This window comes from Pseudonaja textilis, chromosome 3 (genome assembly GCF_049901715.1).
Source record: "Pseudonaja textilis isolate UNSWEBS1 chromosome 3, rPseTex1.2, whole genome shotgun sequence".
NCBI lineage: Eukaryota > Metazoa > Chordata > Lepidosauria > Squamata > Elapidae > Pseudonaja > Pseudonaja textilis.
The window spans coordinates 26,503,017-26,522,229 of record NC_141992.1 but is presented as its reverse complement, the minus strand read 5'-3'; the positions used below and the strand labels follow the sequence as shown (position 1 = coordinate 26,522,229).

Genomic DNA, 19,213 nt, shown 5'->3' with positions numbered 1-19,213 from the left:
AATGTCTATGTATTCATGTTGTATGGCTGTAGTATCATTATTATCCTTCTTATCTTCCTTATTATCCCCTCTTATTGGTATTATGATGAATATTATTACTCTGTTGCTTTGCGTGTATACTGAGAACTTCGGCACCAGAGACAAATTCTTTGTGTGTCTATTCACACTTGGCCAAATAAAGTATTCTGCTCTGTTCTCTTCTGCTCTGTTCTATTCATATTTCCCCTCAATATCAAGCCCATGCATAGAATGGTGTGGTAGCCTAGTGATGAAGGTGCTGTCTTCCCATTCATAAGGTTAAGAGTTCAATCCTAGACAGTGGCAGATGTTTTTCTCCTAGCGTGTAAAGAAAAAAATATCTGCTGCAAACTCCATATAGGCATCAAGAAGGGTATGCATCCAAGTACTCACCTCCATCCAGTCATTTCCACTCTATGCCAAATAGGGACTACAGGATCATAAAAAGGAAGTTAGTATGAAACCCTTACATGGCCTAAATTCCTGTTTCTCTTGATACACTAGTTTTCCATTTGGGGAATGGAATATCCTATAGCTTGGAATATCCTATAGCTTAACTGCATTAGATTCAGAGCACTTGGAAGCAGAGCTATTAATGCTTAGAAAAACTGCAATGAGCAGCTCTATTTCTAAGGCCTAAGGCAATGCAGCAATATATAACATGAACAAACTTCCAGCTTTCTCATATATAAATTGAATATATGTGAAATAGATATCTCAGATCAAGACATCAAGGTAACCTTATCACATAGGCCCAGAATCTGTCAATGGGAAGCAAGCTTGTTATGTGAATAGCTGATTGCTTAATTATTACTCCCTCAGCTCCTCTTCTGAAGCATGAAGTTAAAAAGACCAGGCCAAGGCATTCTGTAAAGGTCAAAACTCTCCTTTTTCTTGGTCATATAAGAATCATATTACAGTAAACGGATATTCTATGTTCTTTCCCTTTTCTCTTTCTTTCCATTTTTGTATTATTGAAAGCTTTTGACAGTGATCTCACTTTCTACTATTATGCACATACTACTATCAGTGTAAATGTTAAAGATACACAAATAATAAAGTACTTAGGCTAGTAGAACAGCTAGCTTTACACTCTTAACCCCTCGCTTCATTTTACAAGCATGGTAACTTAGCAGTACAGCACATGCTTTGCATGCAGCAGGTTTCAGATTCATTTTCAATTTTAAACATAAAACTGAAGACGGGAGTACACAGTGATGAGCCATGGTGGTGCAGTGGTTAGAGTGCAATACTGCAGGCTACTTCTGCTGCCTGCCGGATGCCTGCAATTTGGCAGTTCAAATCTCACTAGGCTCAAGGTTGACTCAGCCTTCCATCCTTCCAAAGTTGGTCAAATGAAGACCCAAATTGTTGTAAACCACTTAGAGAGAGGTGTAAAGAATTGTAAAGTGGTATTTAAGTCTAAGTGCTATTGCTAGTGCTACAGACTGCAGATCTCAAAGAGATGAATAAGATTTCCAAAGCCATTCAAATGTTGCTGCCAAATAGTAAGTTTTAATGTAAGAGGGAAGAAATAATAAAACATGGAGAGAATCATATTAACTATTGTTAATTAGTTGTATTGAGAATCATTTTTGATATGGTGGTTAAAGATTGGGCTAGAGACAGTGACTTCAAATTTTGCCTTAGGCACAAAGCCAATTTTTTTCTCACGGCACTGGGAAGAAGACACTGCTGAAAATATTGCCAAGAAAACAAGTCCATGCAGTCATTTTAGCAGTCAAGATTGACTTGAAGGCACAGGCACACATAGATATTAACTCTATTAATTTAATGTAAATTAATTCGAAGTAATTTAATATAAATTCAGTTAATACAATCACTGACAAATAACATGTAAGAAGTTGTTCTCACATGGACAGTGAGAAACAAGATGATATTAATTCTGATGAGATTTATATTTCCTAAGTCACAGTATTTGCTGAAAATCTTTTGTGAAAGGCTTCCTACTTTCTTCAATAAATATTAGTCATTTTTAGTTCTTGAATTTCCTTGTGGGGTTATCTAAGTCAGCAATCCCCAACCTTTCCATCTTGGATGCTCAATGGGATGGGGAGATGGTTGTGTGTGAGTGGCAGGTGCACAAATGGAGCCTCATGCACAAGTAAAGGCACTCACCACTCACATAAGTGGAGCTGTGCGAGCATGCACATGCTCATCCACCACTTGTACGGGTCCAGTTTTAAACCGGCTGCAGCCCATAAGTGGAACATGGGGACCCCTGTTCTAAGTGGCTGCAGTCTTGTTTCCTGCTGTTGTCTGGCATAACAAATTATTTGTCCTTGCTTTGCTTGCTTATTGAAGGGAAGTGCTTGTCCAAGCAGTCTACAGCTAGTGTGGCCCTCAGCCTGAAACAGGTCATTCATTCTTCATATAAAAGGAAATGTGAAGGATTGGGGGAGGGGAGACTTTTCCAAAGAGATAGTAGTCCAATTTGTTGTAAGGCAGCATGAGATGGATTAGAAAGCACATTTGTTCGCTGAAAATATTTACTAAGTAACAACATTAATGAATTAAAAGAGACAGAGCCCTCAAATTCTTTCTACTTTTAAAAAGAGACATTTCGTTGCCCTAGTTCTTTGGGCTAGAAGTAGGATAATAATAACTGGAACTCAGCAACACACAGGAGCAAAGAACAAACAAGGAAGAACACAAGGTTTAACAGTTACAGATTTTTGTTTTGGCATGTAACGATTTTGATTTAATATACAATTACTGGGTATCTCAGACACAAGACTGGTTTGATTATTTTATTTTGAAGTAACTATGGTTGTTATATTCATAACTTTTTTGTATTCTCTTGTCCTCTATTGGCTAAGATTTAGTTTCAACAATTGAATCAATTCACATCATCAGTCTTATCTAATTTCATGGTTCCATTTAATTGGGAAATTGAGCCGTATCAATTTTCCAGATCTCTTAAGAAAAAAAGCTTCTTGTTTTTGCAAGACAGTCCTGTTCCGACCAAGGCTTCCTGAGACCGTAATTAAGTACACACTTAGTTAAAACAACTCTTGTTTTATTTCAGCGCTGGGAATTATGTTCATTCCCAGCCTGTAATGAGTCCCAAACAGTCCCTTGAGATAAGTGCCCACCTTTCTCTCCTTTGAATTGCTGCCAACAACTAAAGTGCCAGATGAACTGTGAAAAAGCAACTGAAGTACGAAGTCCACACAGAGCTTCAAGGATTAATCTGAATTAACAGATTTGCATGTCCTTTATACCTTATGGGAGGGGCAATCACCTCTTTGCCTTACTCCTGAGTTGCCCCTTTTGTCTCAGCTGCTCTTGCCTTCTAGCAGCTCTGCACACATGCACACTGGGAACAGGCACCCCTTGTTCCTCTGCACCGCTGCGGCCAGACTCCAGAGGCTCCGGAGTCAGCACACTAAATTCCCAGATGGTCCTGGCCCCATCTCTGCATCAGATGCAGTACCCTCAACCAAGTCCTCTCCAGACTCCTGGATTGATCCCTGTCTTCCCCACTGTCTGATTCCACTGCAGCACAGGCTGCCAGTGAACCACAACAAGTCCCCTTTCAAATAATGTAATAAGTACAGAGGCTTCCTTCTTAAGTTGACTATTTGAGTAATAAATGAATTTGATTCAAGGGTTCAGCTGAACCAGATCTCTGAAGTGAAACTTTACACAAATGTACCACATAATAGAAATAGCTCGTTATCTGGTAAATGGAAGAACATGATAAAGTGAGTTATTCCAAAATGTTGAGTCCATCTGTCAGTCATGACAACTAAACTTGGAGATGGTCTTTCTCCTTTTGAAGATGAATTTGTTAGTGTTTAAATGTTTGCTGTTCCTGGATTATATTCAGTATTTGTCAATGTCACATAATTTTGGAATGGATTGTTTTTCTCAAGTGAAATTCCTAAATTTCTTATTTTGATACTAAAATCATTACATTGTCAAAAAAAAAAGGAGAAGTGCTAGCTAATTTGCCAATTTTCTGTCAGATTTTATCTGCTGTTGGTATAATAATCCACTAAACAGCATTTTATGAACATCACATCTAAGACTTAAATCCTATGTTAGTAATATGTGAAGCCCAGCAGCAAATGTTAAAACCTGACATGTTAGAGGAAGATTTAATCCTTCTGTACAAATGGTGAAATTCAAAAGAAGTCTAGACATCACTTGGTCTATTTCCATCTTGCTCTAGGAAGCTTTTCAGCAAAACCATTATTAGTTTTTTGACACTAGGATGCAAATGAGATATATGATTGCAGAATACATACAAATATTGGACCGCATTTAATAACATTAGTGTTTTTTTTTCAGACAATAAACTAGAGACTTTATTTGTTTTGTTTTCGTAGATTTTTTTATTTGTTTTGTGTATACTTGATCATTTGGTCCTGATAGAGCATATCTAAAGCATAACTTGCTTGCAATATCAGTTTTCAATTAATTGCTAGACAATTAATTAAAAGATTATTGTCTCTTCTCAGAAATAAATAATATAATATTTTTTTAAAAAAAATCCACATTATAACATAATGTGTTGAAGCACATTTACTTCAGTCTGCTGCATATTGGAAAATATCATTAAGTGAAATTCAAAGATATTTGTTGAAGGTTGCCTGTGTTTGCTGCCTCTCAAAACCTACTGTGCAGCCTAATCCACCATAGTTATTTTATACAACAAATGTGGTAAACCCTTTGCACTGCTTATTCCTTTCCCTTTTAGTATTAAACTGACAATGGGCCAAACAGTTTATAGATTGTAACTTTAGAATAGTTAGAACATGTATAATTGACAGACTGGAATTTATCACATATTTTAGTTGTTATTTATTATTTTATACTATAATTTTTAATTGTATATTTACTGAGTGTTTTACTGAGTGTTTTTATTTGTTCTGGTCTCTGGTCTATGACCATACTAAACTGAATTATAATTACTAGACAGACAGTTTATGAAATAAAGAGTGGAATGAAACATGAGAACCAGCTCTTTGGAAGATTGAAACTTAAAATTCAAGAATTACAAATATTTGCATTTTAAAGCCAAAATACCAAAAGAAGAGAATATTTGTAGGTCAGCGGTTGAACTATAGGATCCTTGGTGCTCTCTGAGCTTAGTGATTTTCCTGCAGACATTTCATTACCCAAACTAGATAACATTATCAGTGCTGTTATAATATATTTTCATCTCTCTGCTATGAGATCCTTCCCAGATATTATGTTCAAATATGCTATTTGGCACTTTATAATTGATTTTCTCTTTGATGGTTTTATTTTTTCTCTTGTGAGTCTGAAAATCTATTCCCCCGATAACAATGCTAGTTAAATTTCACAGGATTAAAATGTTGAAAAGAAACTAAAAAGAACCTGCATAATTTCTGGTTTAGATAGTAGCTATTGTTTGGCCTTGTTATATAGTAGGTTTATTAAAATGTATGAATTTATACCAGTAAAAATTGTTTAAATGGATTCTGGTAAAGAGTCAAATGTCAAGAGTTGATTCTTTTCATAATTCCCAATAATATTAACAAAATAGGTAGCAATAGCTAGCTATCACTCTATGTGTAAGAATTACATGAAAGAATGAGAACTAAAATAAATCTAAGGGTGAAACTCCCAAATGGATTTTCTAAATTTAAACTTGATTAAAGATGGGAGCAGGAATTTATTTAATTCACATTTTGCATATTTGAATCAATGCATGAACCAAAATTAGTTGTCATTTTAAATATATATGCAAATGTTGCAATGCATGTCCCCAACAATTAAAAAATATATTAAGAAAACAATTGTGCAAAATTGCATATGCCCTTTGTAGAAAAAAAGTGAGATACTCAAAACATTATTGGGAAAAAAATAACAATAATATATTTTATTTTTGTACTTACAGTATATTGATCTTGTGTAAGCATTTACATGCAAGCCTCTTCTTTAAAAGAATGTTTAGTGCATTTCATATGGTTACAAAAATGAGAATAAGGAAGAAACAAAATCGACAAGATTGCTCATTCCTATTTCATATTTATTTGTTATTTTAGTTTTTCTGGTTTCATTCTTCGTGGGTTAAAAATTTGGGGAGTGGAATTGTTTCTGCTATTAAACAATAATACAAAGAACAAAAAAGAAAAAATCAGATGTATGATTGGTGTTCTTGGAAACTTAAGGAATTATCCAAGTAACATAAGATATAAGATGTGCCCAGCAACTTAGGAGAATGGGGCTGTAAATCTACTGCTGATATAGCCAAAATATCTAGTCATTACAAAAATGTGTTGAATCTGTTTGTTATTCTGCCTTAATGCTGCATTAACTTAAAAAATTATTACATAGAATTGATCTTTATATCTGATAAAATAGATATTTTGTCAGTTTTCCTATTCTTTTTCCTCAGTATTGCCACATCTATAAAAAGTATTTTCATTTTAATTACTGTTAATAGTTGATGCATTTGCATTCTAGACAGCAATTAGTTTGTATGTGAAAATCCTATTATTGTGGTTGATCGCTCAGTCAGCCAGTTATTTAGACTGGATTTAGCATTTTTATTCTCTTATCAAGTCTTTCTCAAGGATGTAAGCTTTTCAAAGTAAAGCTGCCTTTTGCAATTGACTGGTGGTGATTTTATCAATGTTGATGGTGTTTAAATGGGGCTCCAGATATTTTGGGATTGAACCCAAGGTGCCTATTACTATAAATATTATCTTTGCTTTCATTTCCCACAGTTGTTCTACTTCTCTTTGCATTTTATGATTTTTCTCCAATTCTTTCTTTTCTATTCTGCCAACCTAACCAAGGACCTAGGAACTGTTAAGGTAGTGTTGGAGGATTATTATTATTGTTGTTGTTATGTCCGTGGAACTGGTGGGGGTTCCCAACCAGGTCCGCTGTTTGAGCGGGAGCACCAGCCGCTCCCATTGGTTGGCTCCGTTTGACAGTCGGCTATATAAGCCGGCTGTCGGGCAGAGCCAGCCCATTGTCGCCCGCTAGTCTGCAAGTTAGCAAGCAGACGCGACAACCCTTTATTCCCCGCAATAAAGCCTTGTTAGTTGTATGCTCTGGTCTCATGCCTCTTCCTTACCATCGCTCCACAACACTGGCGACGAGGATGGGATGGTCGAAGGATAGCCAGACGCGTCTATTCAAAGAGCTGTAGATCACTGAGAGTGAAGTCACGAGCGCTGTAGCCGCAGCCGCGCAACGCTCACAAAGAGCGCGAAATTCAAACCACCATTACTCGAGCCGCAGTCACTGAAACGAGCCGCCGGCACCCTAACCGCGGCCGCCAACGCTCGCTAAGAGCGCGAAATTCAGAAAAGAGCTACGTAACCCAGAGAGACAGTCACAGCCTGCGCTCTTTTAAGAGCGCGATTCCAAAGACGATTGAAGTAGATGAACCCAACACTTTCCACGATGAATGCTAATCCGCCATTCCCGCCATTCAGGCCTAACGAGGAAACGTGGGACTCCTACAAGAATCGCTTCAGCCATTTCCTCGATGCCATCGGGTTAGCTGACGCTGCGGAACACAGAAAGAAGTCTTATTTCCTCAGCTATTGTGGGGCCGCCGTTTTCGACACCGCTACAGCGTTAGTCGCACCACGCGCCATCAGAAGCATCCCATGGGATGAGTTACAAGAAATACTCTCCAATCACTACGCGCCAAAACCGTCCCAGATCGCTAGAAGGTATGCCTTCAGAATCAGGAAGCAGGCAGTGGGGGAGTCGATCAACGAATACATGGCGGCCCTGAGGACAGCTGCCTTACAGTGCGGTTTCAAAGAATATCTGGAAGACATGTTGCTGGACCAGATCGTCTGTGGGGTTAGAGACCTGAGACTCCAAAGACGTCTGCTGGCAAAAAAGGACTTGAATCTGGCCCTAGCCATGGAGGAAGCCCTGGCTGCTGAGCTCTCTGCCCAGTCAGCAGCTGAGATTCAGGGCACTCCATCAAAGCCCAGCAGTCCAACCGTCCATTCTGAAGAAGTGCTCAGTGAAGAAGACCCCACAGACTCGTCAGATATTAACCGCCTTAAACATCAGAAGCCTTCACAGGTAGGAGCGAGACAGACAAACAACTTCAAACAGCCACCCTTGTGCCTAACCTGCAGAGGCTCCCACTCTAGGGCATCCTGCAGATTTAGAAACGCCATCTGCCTGAACTGCCAAAAGAAGGGTCACCTCGCTAGAGTATGCCAAGCAGGGCGCTCCTTGCCTCAAAGACCTCCACCACCGCCTATTTCCCAAAGGCAAGTGGAGGACTGCTATACCTGCTACCACGCTAACCATACTTCCCAAACCCCGATAAAATTAAAATTTCTGTTTTCCTAGAAGGTAAACCCTGCAGGATGGAGGTAGACACGGGATCTGCGCTCTCAATCATCTCCTGGGATACTCTGAAGAAGATCCAGCCCAGACTGTCAAGGAAACAGCTCCAAAGATGCCACCTGACACTGCGGACTACCACGGCAAGAACATTCCTGTCCTCGGGAAAGGCAAGTTCCTCGCTCAATTCCAAGCCTTTAAAGGCCATTTGCCTTTAGTGGTTGTTAACGGTGCCCTCCCCAGCCTGTTGGGACTTGATTGGTTTCCTTCCTTGGCCTTAGTGTAACTGGGATCCATGCTGTCTCAACTTCTGACGAGAATACATTATTTTCTGATTTTTCTGACGTATTTAGCAGCGAGCTGGGTTGCTATTCGGGCACCCCCATTTCGTTTTCCCGTAGATCCCCAGGCAATCCCTCTCCGCCTTAAGCCACGCGGGTGCCTTTCGCCATCCGTCCTAAATTGGACGCAGAATTAGACAAACTACTTAAACAAGGGGTGTTAGAACCTACTGATTTCGCCAAATGGGAGACCCCATAGTCACCCCACTCAAGAAGGATGGCAGTTTAAGAATCTGCGCAGACTATAAAACCACGCTCAACCGTTACTTACAGGTCAGCGCATACCCCCGTCCCAGTTATTCAGCACCTCTTACACACATTCGAACCCGTACCATTTTCGCCAAGTTAGATATGTCCCAGGCATACCAACAGTTCCCTGTTGATGATCAGACAGCTGAATTACAAACCATAGTCACTCATAGAGGGGCATTCAAATGCGCTCCAATTCGGGGTCAGTGTGGCCCCGGTATTTTCCAGTCACTCATGGAACGGATCCTCCAAGGTCTCCCAGGAGTTGTTCCGTATTTCGATGACATCTTAGTCTCAGCCACGAGCCAACCTCAACTCATTCAGAGGGTCAGGACAGTGCTAGAGAAGTTTAGGCAGCATGGCCTCAAACTTAAAGGGAGAAGTGCACCATCGCCACTAGGCAGGTGGACTTTCTGGGTTATAGGATAGACGCCTCCGGCATCCACCCAATCGAATCCAAGGTGAAGGCCATCCACGAGGCACCCACACCAACCAACAAGACCGAACTACAAGCCTTTCTGGGGCTTCTAAACTTTTACGCCTCATTCCTCCCTCACAAAGCATCAGTCGCTGAACCCCTACATAGACTCTTAGATAAAGACTCACCCTGGCATTGGGGACCCAAGGAAGCCCACGCTTTCAGATCAGTTAAATCACCTCACATCGGAAGCGGTTTTAGTCCAGTTCGATCAACGCCTTCCTCTGGTCCTGGCTGCTGATGCATCCCTTTTGGGATTGGGGCTGTCCTAAGCCACAGACTCTAACGGTTCCGAGGCACCAATTGCCTTCTTTTCTAGGACTTTCTCCTCGGCAGAAAGGAACTACAGCCAAATCGATAAAGAGGCCCTGGCTGCGTTGCTGCAGTTAAGAAGTTCCACGAATTCTTATTTGGCCACCATTTTGAACTTGTGACTGACCATAAACCTCTCCTAGGACTTTTATCTGGAGATAAGCAAACCCGCAGGTACTTTCTCACCCAGAATGACCAGATGGACTTTGTTTCTGGCCGCCTACTCATTCAAGTTGGTGCATCGTCCTGGCAAGAACTTGAGTCATGCCGATGCCCTCAGTCGCTGCCCCCTGCCAGTCCCAGTCGAGGACCCTGCACCAATTCACGCCATTTTCGAGGTCAACGAACTCAAACTTCCAGTGACAGCCGAAGACATCGGCACACCCAAAAGGACAAAATAATCGCCCAGGTTCTGGACTGGGTGTGGAAGGGGGTGGCCGGAAACTCAATGTACAGTTGACTTTGTTCCCTTTAAAACCCGCCAGCAGGAACTGTCGAGGTACAGGGATGCCTATTGTGGGGCACAAGAGTAGTCATCCCAGCCACCCTTCGAGTACCCATCCTGAAGGTGCTTCACGAGGGCCATCCGGGCATCGTAAGGATGAAGGCGGCCCGCAGCTACGTTTGGTGGCCCGGCATGGATGCTCAAATCGCCAACTGGGTAAGCTCTTGCCAACCCTGCCAAGAAACCAGGGCTGCCCCACCCGCCACCACGCCCACCAGGTGGGAAAGTGCTAGTGCCCCTTGGTCTCGCCTGCACATCGACCTGGCTGGACCAGTGCATGGCAAGACTTTCTTGGTGGTCGGGATTCCTACCCAAGTGGATTGACGTGGCCTTGCTTCCCACAACCACCACCCAAGCAGTAGTCAAAGCCCTGACACGCTTGTTTGTCACCCATGGACTTCCAGACACGCTGGTGTCTGACAATGGCCCGCAGTTCACGTCATGTGAGTTCAGTATGTACGTGGCTAATTTGGGCATCAGACATGTCCTCATACAGCTCTCTTTCACCCCGCTAGCAACGGGATGGCAGAGAGAGCGGTAAGGTCAGCCAAGGAGCGCGTCGCCAGGTTTGGCCAGGTAGACTGGCACTCTAAACTGTCTCGCTTCCTGCTTAGCCAACATACGATGCCCTGCACCACCACTAACAAATCTCCCGCCGAACTGTTAATGGGGAGACGCCTTAGAACCACCCTGGACAGGCCACACCCCACTACTGCCCAGACACCCCTTTAGGGTCTGACAGTCTGGTCAGAGACTTTGCCTTGCAAGACCTGGTGTACGCCAGGAACTATGCAGGGGATCCTTTGTGGGTACCAGGTCAAATCGTGTCAGTCACAGGTCCAAGGTCCTACAGGGTCCTCCTGGAAGATGGACGCCTGTGGCGAAGACACGTGGACCAACTCAGAAAGCGGCGTGCGACTGATACCAACCCAACCCGACCTGCCAGCGCCAACGTCTCCCTGCCGGTGCCAGACGGAAGCTCCCTGTGGGACCCGGTTTTCCCCGATGAACAGGAAGGTCTACTGGAGAGCCCGAGTTTCCGGCCAGGGTCACCGACTCAGCAACCAAGCATTCCAGTTGGCCAACTGGACCACGAGTTCTTCCGGGTCAGCCCGAGCAAGGGGACTCGCCGACTTCACAAGACACCGCGCCTGGGCAAGCCCCTGCCCCGACGACCGTCGAGGCTCTCGTCCCAAAGGCCTGGACTTGTCACCAGCCAACAGTCCACCCGAACTACGACGCTCTGGTCGCCAGCGGAGACAGCCGGCTTACCTGCAGGACTCACGCGTGTTCCCAGCTGGGGAAAGGAGTGTTATGTCCGTGGAACTGGTGGGGGGTTCCCAACCAGGTCCGCTGTTTGAGCGGGAGCACCAGCCGCTCCCATTGGTTGGCTCCGTTTGACAGTCGGCTATATAAGCCGGCTGTCGGGCAGAGCCAGCCCGTTGTCGCCCGCTAGTCTGCAAGTTAGCAAGCAGACGCGACAACCCTTTATTCCCCGCAATAAAGCCTTGTTAGTTGTACGCTCTGGTCTCATGCCTCTTCCTTACCATCGCTCCACAACAATTATTATTGTTATTATTATTATTATTATTATTATTATTATTATTATTATTATTATTATTATTGATGATGATACACAAAAACAACAGTGTACACAGCAAACAAGATGACTATGCTGAGTTTCGTATCACAAATCGCTAGTCAAACACTTCCCAAGCATTTAGGACTATGTAATGTATTGGCAGATTATGCGAGCAGATCCCAATAAGGTGGCCTTCTGCAGCTGACCAATGGTGATCTTGTCAGCGCCAATTGTTTTTAAATGCTTACCTAGGTCTTTAGGCACAGTACCCAGTGTGCCAAGTACCACTGGAACCACCTGCACTGGTTTATGCCAGAGTCTCTGCAGTTTGATTCTCAAGTCCTGATATCTGGTGATTTTTTTCAAGTTGTTTCTCGTTGATTCTGCTATCACCAGGTATGGCAATGTCGATGATCCACACTTTTTTCTTCTCCACAATCATGATATCTGGGTATTGTGTTCCAGAACTTTGTCAGTCTGTATTCAGAAGTCCCACAGTAGTTTTGCATGTTCATTTTCCACTACTTTTTCAGGCTTATCATCCCACCAGTTATTTGCTACAGGCAGTTATTAGTTGTGACACAAGTTCCAGTGGACCATCTGAGTGACTGTGTTGTGACATTGTTTGTAGTCAGTCTGAGCTATTGTCTTGCAACAGCTCAGTATGTGATCAATAGTTTCATCTGCTTCTTTGCAGAGTCTGCATTTGGGGTCATCAGCAGATTTTTCTATTCTGGCCTTGATTACATTCATTCTGATGGCTTGTTCTTGGGCTGCAAGAATCAGGCCTTCTGTTTCTTTCTTCAGTGTTCCGTTGCTCAGCCATAACCAGTTCTTTTCCTTATCTACTTTTTCTTGGATCTTTTCAAGCAACTGTCCATGCAGTGCTTTGTTACACCAGCTGTCAGCCTGAGTTTGCATAGCTGTTTTTCTATATTGATTCTTGGTTTGCTGCACTTTGAGCTTCCTCTTGTTGACCTCCATCAAACCTGGTTCAACACTGTCTTTCACATAATCTGCCAGAGCATGCTTCTCTTCTTCGACTGTTCTTCTGTCTGCTTCACTTGCAAAAGTCCTCTGCTGCCTGCTTTTCTGGGCAAATATAAACTGTTGACATCACTACACAGGTGCAGCGCATAGTGTATGGTCATCAGTTTTCTTGTTTTCCTATCCAAACTGTCCAGCTCTGTCTGTGTCCAGTTTATGATCCCAGCAGTATATCTGATGACAGGTATGGCCCAGGTATTTATAGCCTTGATGGTGTTACCACCATTCAGTTTGTTTTTTAGAAGTTTTCTGACCCTTTGTATGTATTCTTTGCTGACCACATTTTTCACTTGCCCGTGCTTGATATTATCCAGCTGCAGTATGCCCAGGTATTTGTAGGGTTCAGGTTGGTGGCACTCGATGGTTTGTCCATTGGGCATTTCAATTCCATCACTTTCTACGATCTTCCCTTTCTTCGGTGCCACTGTGGTGCATTTGTCCTGGCCAAACTCCATGCTGATGTCAGTGCTGAAAATTCGAACTGTATTGGTCAGTGACTGCATTTCAATTTCTGATTTTCCGTATAACTTCAGATCATCTATGTACAGCAGGTGAGAGATTTTCTGTGAATTTTTAGCAGTTTGATAACCCAGGCTAGTTTTCTGTAAAATTGTTGACAGGGGGGTCGTAGCGATGATGAATAGCAGAAAACACCCTGGAAAATCCCTCTTTTGATGTTGACCAGTCCATATTATTATTATTATTATTATTATTATTATTATTATTATTATTATTATTATTGTTGTTGTTGTTGTTGTTGTTGTTGTTGTTGTTGTTGTTGTTATTCCAGCCAGGCTGGCATGATAACCTTCTAGTATAGAAGCATACATGGGAAGAAGCTGTTTGAAAGGGTTCTTTTTCCCTATATGCTACAGTCAAACCAGCAACAACAAAATGAAATGATGCTAACAGGTGGGTGGAATTCTATATACCACCCCACAGTGCTTTACAGCACTCTCTGGGCAGTTTACAGTGTCAGCGTATTGCCTCCTACAATCTGGGTCCTCATTTTACTAACCTTGGAAGGATGGAAGGCTGAGTCGACCTTGAGCCTGATCATGATCAAACTCCAGGCTATGGGCAGAGTCAGCCTGCAATACTGCATTCTAACTACTGCACCACCAAGCCTCTAGAGGGCTAGAAAAAAGGAAAGAGACAAAGAGAAACATGATGAGGAGAAAGCAATGTAGGGAAAAATTCAAAAGATGGATTAGAAAGGAATAAATGGAGGGTTTACAAAAAGGTAATGAGGAAAAACAGGGTTGCACAAATGGTTTTCCTCTTTATTTCTCACCACAATCAGTCCTTCAACATCTGGATTTAGGCTAAAGAGTTTTGAATTCTCAGAAAGTGTGATGTTTCAGGCATGTGATGACTAGGATTTCTCATTCTTTAATCAAATTAAGTGGTCACTGACAGCTTTAGTAGTGGTGCTTCCAAAATTCTCATTGTGTGACTTGATGTCTGGATTTTGATTTTCAAATTACCTAATCTTGTTCCTGAGATGAAATTAATATATAGGGACTCACCCACTGATTCACTTTACATTTCAGAATTGTTTAAAAAATGCTACCTATGCAGAGAAAAATACAGCTTTCGCCTCCTTCGCATCTGCATCTTTGCTTCTATGGCTTACAAATTAAATATATGCATAATGACAAAGCACTACAAGAATAACTATGGGAAGAAGAACAAGTCAACAAATTATACTGGATGAACCAGTTCAATCCACAATAGTTTACCTATTGTCAATAACAATACCACACAGGATGCAAGAAACTAAAAGATGCTACAAGCCATATTCCTTTTTCATCTACAAAACCCAGATATTCTCGCTGTATTGATTTCATTTTACTAATGCAAATTGCCCAGAAACATTATTGCATGACATTTATTGTTTTTACTTATTTCATTTTTACACTGCCACCATCCTGAAGGAATCTCAGTGGTCCACAAGATAAACTGTATAATAAAACAATATACAATAAAAAGAAGATACACAAATGATAGAGTGCAAACCAATTAAAAATATAGTTAGCAAAGCGAAACTATAACCCAACCACCATGGAATCCTATCTCAAATATTCTCCATATTACTTAATCTGGAACTGTTCCTGGAAGGAAATCAGGCTGGGAGCTTTGAGTGTCACTGTGATACCATTTTGGAGAATTGGTGCAGCTACTGGAAAATAGCACTAGCAACCTTTCTCACACACACCCCTTCCCCTCTTTCTTCCCCACTGTTAGTTTCTTTCAGATCAACCACTATTGGTTTTGTACAGATTAATTAGTATTGCTTACTCTAGTAGGAGAATGTAGACCTTCAAATAATTTGATTCTAAACAATTTAGGGCTCTGTAGGTTAGCACCAGCACTTAAACTGCAACCATTGTTAGCCACTATAGAACTCATTGGGAGGTATAGTGTGCTCCAGTGGTGGGATTCAAAAAATTCAAAAAAATTGAAAACTACCAGTTCTGTGGGTGTGGCTTGGTGGGCATGGCCTGGTAGGCAGAGCAGGGGAAGGATACTGCAAAATCTCCATTCCCACCCCACTCCAGAGGAAGGATAATGTAAAATCTCCATTCCCTCCCTATTCCTGGGGGAAGGTTACCTCCGGTTACCCGAACTACTCAAAAATTCTGCTGCCAGATCTCCAGAACCTCTGGTGTGTTCCTAGCAGCAGTATCAATTAGCACATGGACCACTGCCTTCTGAGCCAGCTGTTGTCTTCAAGACATCTTTCAAAGCATCCTCCTGTGGACTACATTACAGTAGTCTAAATGGCTGTTGACAAGGGCATAAATCATTGGTTCAGTTTAGAATTGTATGGCTGGAATATCTTTAAAGCATTTGAAACAAGCAAGCAGGATAAAGATTATCCCTAAAGTAGCTATGTAATATGTCGTCAAAATAACCCCAGTAATTCTAATCCTGAATTCTACTTCTATACATGTTCCACTTGGTGGTTAAAGTCTGTTTTAACTCAAAACAACTCTGCTCCATCACGACAGTAGTTCAGAAATTGAAGACAGAAATCATGCCTCTCTTTAATATTTTCTTCTCTAGATAACAGAATCACTTGCTCAACTGTCTAACATTTCATTTGGTTTGGGAAATTTCTCCATCTTTGCTACTCTTTCCATCAAAGATCTTGTAATGATTCTTGAGAAGAAACAATAATGGGCTGTGGAAATGTTTTTTAAAAAATCAAAAAGTATGCATTTCAAATTCAGGGAGAATTTAGATTATTATTATATCCTACCATGTAGTAGGATAAAATGTCTTTCTTCAACAGACTATGGAGATGAGAAAGGAATAGCTGAAATTAGATAATCTTGCTGTTTGATTATGTTAAGGCTTACAGATTTTTTTTCTAGCTGTGGAAGGGAGGATTTGGGCTGTATTCAGGCAGCAGAATATTATAGGCTGGCACTATATCCTGCCCTTCTATCACCTTCATTTAAATAATTGGACACATGAACCTGGAACTTCGAAGAGAGTGCATGAGAAGATGCAAGGGTCAGCATCTGGATCTAATAGAGCCTTACTTAGCCTTTCACTTAACAAATGAGATTTGGCATATTTCCAGGAATATTTTTGGAGACTGGAAAGCCTTCTTCACAACCTCAACTGGAAAACTATGATTGGTAGTTTTTCCTGAGAATGAAATGCGCTCTTTACCTGTTAAAATTAATGATTACTACACCAGGTCTCAAAGTTCTCCTTAAAATATGTTTAGATTAAGGATACTTCTGATAGTGCTAAATGCTAAAGAGGTGTATGGGAAGAACCTTTTGTTCTCATGGGGTGTGTGGCAGATCTGTCAATGAAGCTTAAAACTAAAGTTCCACCCATAAGAGCAATCAGCACACTTTCATTTTTCCGTGCTAGAAATAATGAAGGGCAATATATTTGACAGGCCACATGTAACTCCCAACTTCTGCCAGTGTCATTCAAACTTGCTATGTTACATACAAATGTGAATGGATGGTTGAAATTCGGTACTGTTCATTATTTAATTTTTAAAACTGCACATGTTTAACCTTCAGGACAACCTTGTCTTAATCGGCTTCTTGTTGTTGGACTGTTCCTTGATGAGCCTTTTTTTTTCCTTGATTAATTAGCAAGCTGGAGTGGGAACCATTTTCTGAAACAATGCCTTTATCGTTCTGACTAATTTGCAATTCAGCCTTAAATCTCAGCAAGATGTGTTTAGCTGTCCTGTCCTGCATGTTCTGATTCACAAACTCCTGTTGCGGCAACATTCTGAGGGGAAAAAATCCTTTTTTTCTTTTTTTAACTTTTGATTTCTTTTTTTTACTTACAGATTGAGACATTTTCAAGCAAAATGAAACTATTTCTTTAAAATAGTCTTTTCCTGTGAACCATATTAATATACTCCTGCTTACCTGCAAATGCTTTTAGAGTTGAATCTAAAAATACACAAAAAAGTAATTCCTTAGCCAATTTTCCCAATCTGGTGCTCTCCAGGAATGTTGAGTACTAAAATACTCAAACTCCTCAGCCAGAATTTTTGACTACACTGGGGGATGTCATTCTACACATCCAGAAAGCAGTAAGTTGGAGAACAAAATTACAGTGTCAGTTTAAATGCTTTTCCCTTGACATTTTCATTCCTGCATGGTGATGACTGAAGGGCCCTTAATCCAAACAAGATGTAAACAAAGTACATGTGTGAAAAACATGAAGAAGAATTGATGGTAAATATGGTTCACATAATAATCTCTATTGCTAAAGTTCACATTGTAATGTGGCTCCAAGAAGTAGCAATACCTACTGTATACAAAACGGGATTATTGGCAAGCTAAGAGAAACTCCAGAATGTGCAGAAGCACTTTTTTAAAAATAGGAAAGATCCTAAGGCAGGGTGTCCAACTCAAGGCCTGGGGGCCATATCCAATGTTTAGACCCGGCCCATGGAGCCACCCTGGAAAGAGCAAAGAACCAGCCCGCGCTGCCTCTGCCAGTGAAAACAGAGCATGGGAGGGCCCTGTGTGGCCTACCCGGGCTCAATTTTTGGCCACAATGGCTTCCTGCAGCATTCTGCCAGTGAAAATGGAGCCCAGGCGGACCACACACAGCCTCCCCAAACTACGTTTTTTTCTGGCAGAGGACTGTGGGAGGCCATCGCAACCAAAAATGGATAAGTGACATTGAACTGGCCACATCCACCCTGGCTACACCCACCCTGAGGTCCTGAGGTCGAACACAATCTTGATGTGGCCCTCAATGAAATTGAGTTTGACACCCTGCCCTGCCCTAAGGGAAAGACTCCAAGGTTAGGTAGGAAAATAAATGCAACCCCCTGAAAGAAGGTGGTTGAATCCTATAGATGGAATAGTCAACTGCCAGCCATAAAGATAGAAAAGGATCGAAGTGCCTCCCTGTTGCAGCACTTCCCTTACCTCCCTCTCCCCATTTTATTGGATAGGCTGGTTCTATAAGGTTCTCCATTTTCTTTAGAAATGTATGAAGTATATGGCAGCTGTGGCTCAATATGTAACCTTTTCAGAGGAAGTGAAAGGTGTTTTGTGGTCTCTGACTAACAGTGTGGGAAGTCTCTACATGCCAGGTTGCAAAGAAACTCAAAGAACTTTACTGCCAGGTTAGTTTATGTGCAAGAGGAAAAGTGAATTGTGAATTCATAAATTATTCATTTTAATGAAGTGGGAACTCCAAGGGCCACATCTTTAGGCTACTCAAATCCTTATTGAGAACAAGCAAAGGAAGAGTTATCTCTGTCTTCCAACTTAGAGCAGCATTGAAATCATAGTTAGAATTAGGTATGCTTGCCCTCTAGGACCAATCTGAAGGTAACCAGCAGTGGGATCAACCTTCTCCATGTAGAAACATAAACATAGCCTTAAATGCTGTATTACTTGAACTAGTGGTTTCTAACATAAAGAATGTAAAGTCTGCCTTCCTGGTTGAAATCAAGAAAGATTCGGTATTTGTTCTTCTTTTTTTAAGTATTAAGACAGAGACCTCCAAGACATTAAAAAAAATCAGGTTTAAAAATCTGATATCTATAAGAGAATTTTTTTATGTACTTGTTGATAAATAAAAAGTAAATATTGTTTCCCATTGTGGTTTAAAGCAATCATAAACATTTAATAATAACAGTAGTAAAATGATAGTTATATTGCTTGGGGGAAAACAAACATCCATTTTATATAAACTTTACGAGGTTAAAATGGATTTTCTGGTGCCCCAAAGATAACAACGTCTTCATAAACAAGACATGAAGACATGTTTTTTGGTTAAAAATTGTAGTTAATATGGCTGTGTCTACTAAGACAGACCATTCTGCTATTGCCAGGGACCAGGGGTGT

General features: G+C 41.3%; 1 long non-coding RNA gene and 1 pseudogene across 1 annotated transcript in view; both read right to left on the bottom strand.

The window, feature by feature from the left end:
- LOC148126046 (uncharacterized) overlaps positions 1-19,213 on the bottom strand; it is a 130,097-nt gene that overhangs the window by 9,926 nt on the left and 100,958 nt on the right. The window lies entirely within an intron of this gene.
- Positions 11,955-12,961, bottom strand: LOC148126047 (uncharacterized; annotated as a pseudogene).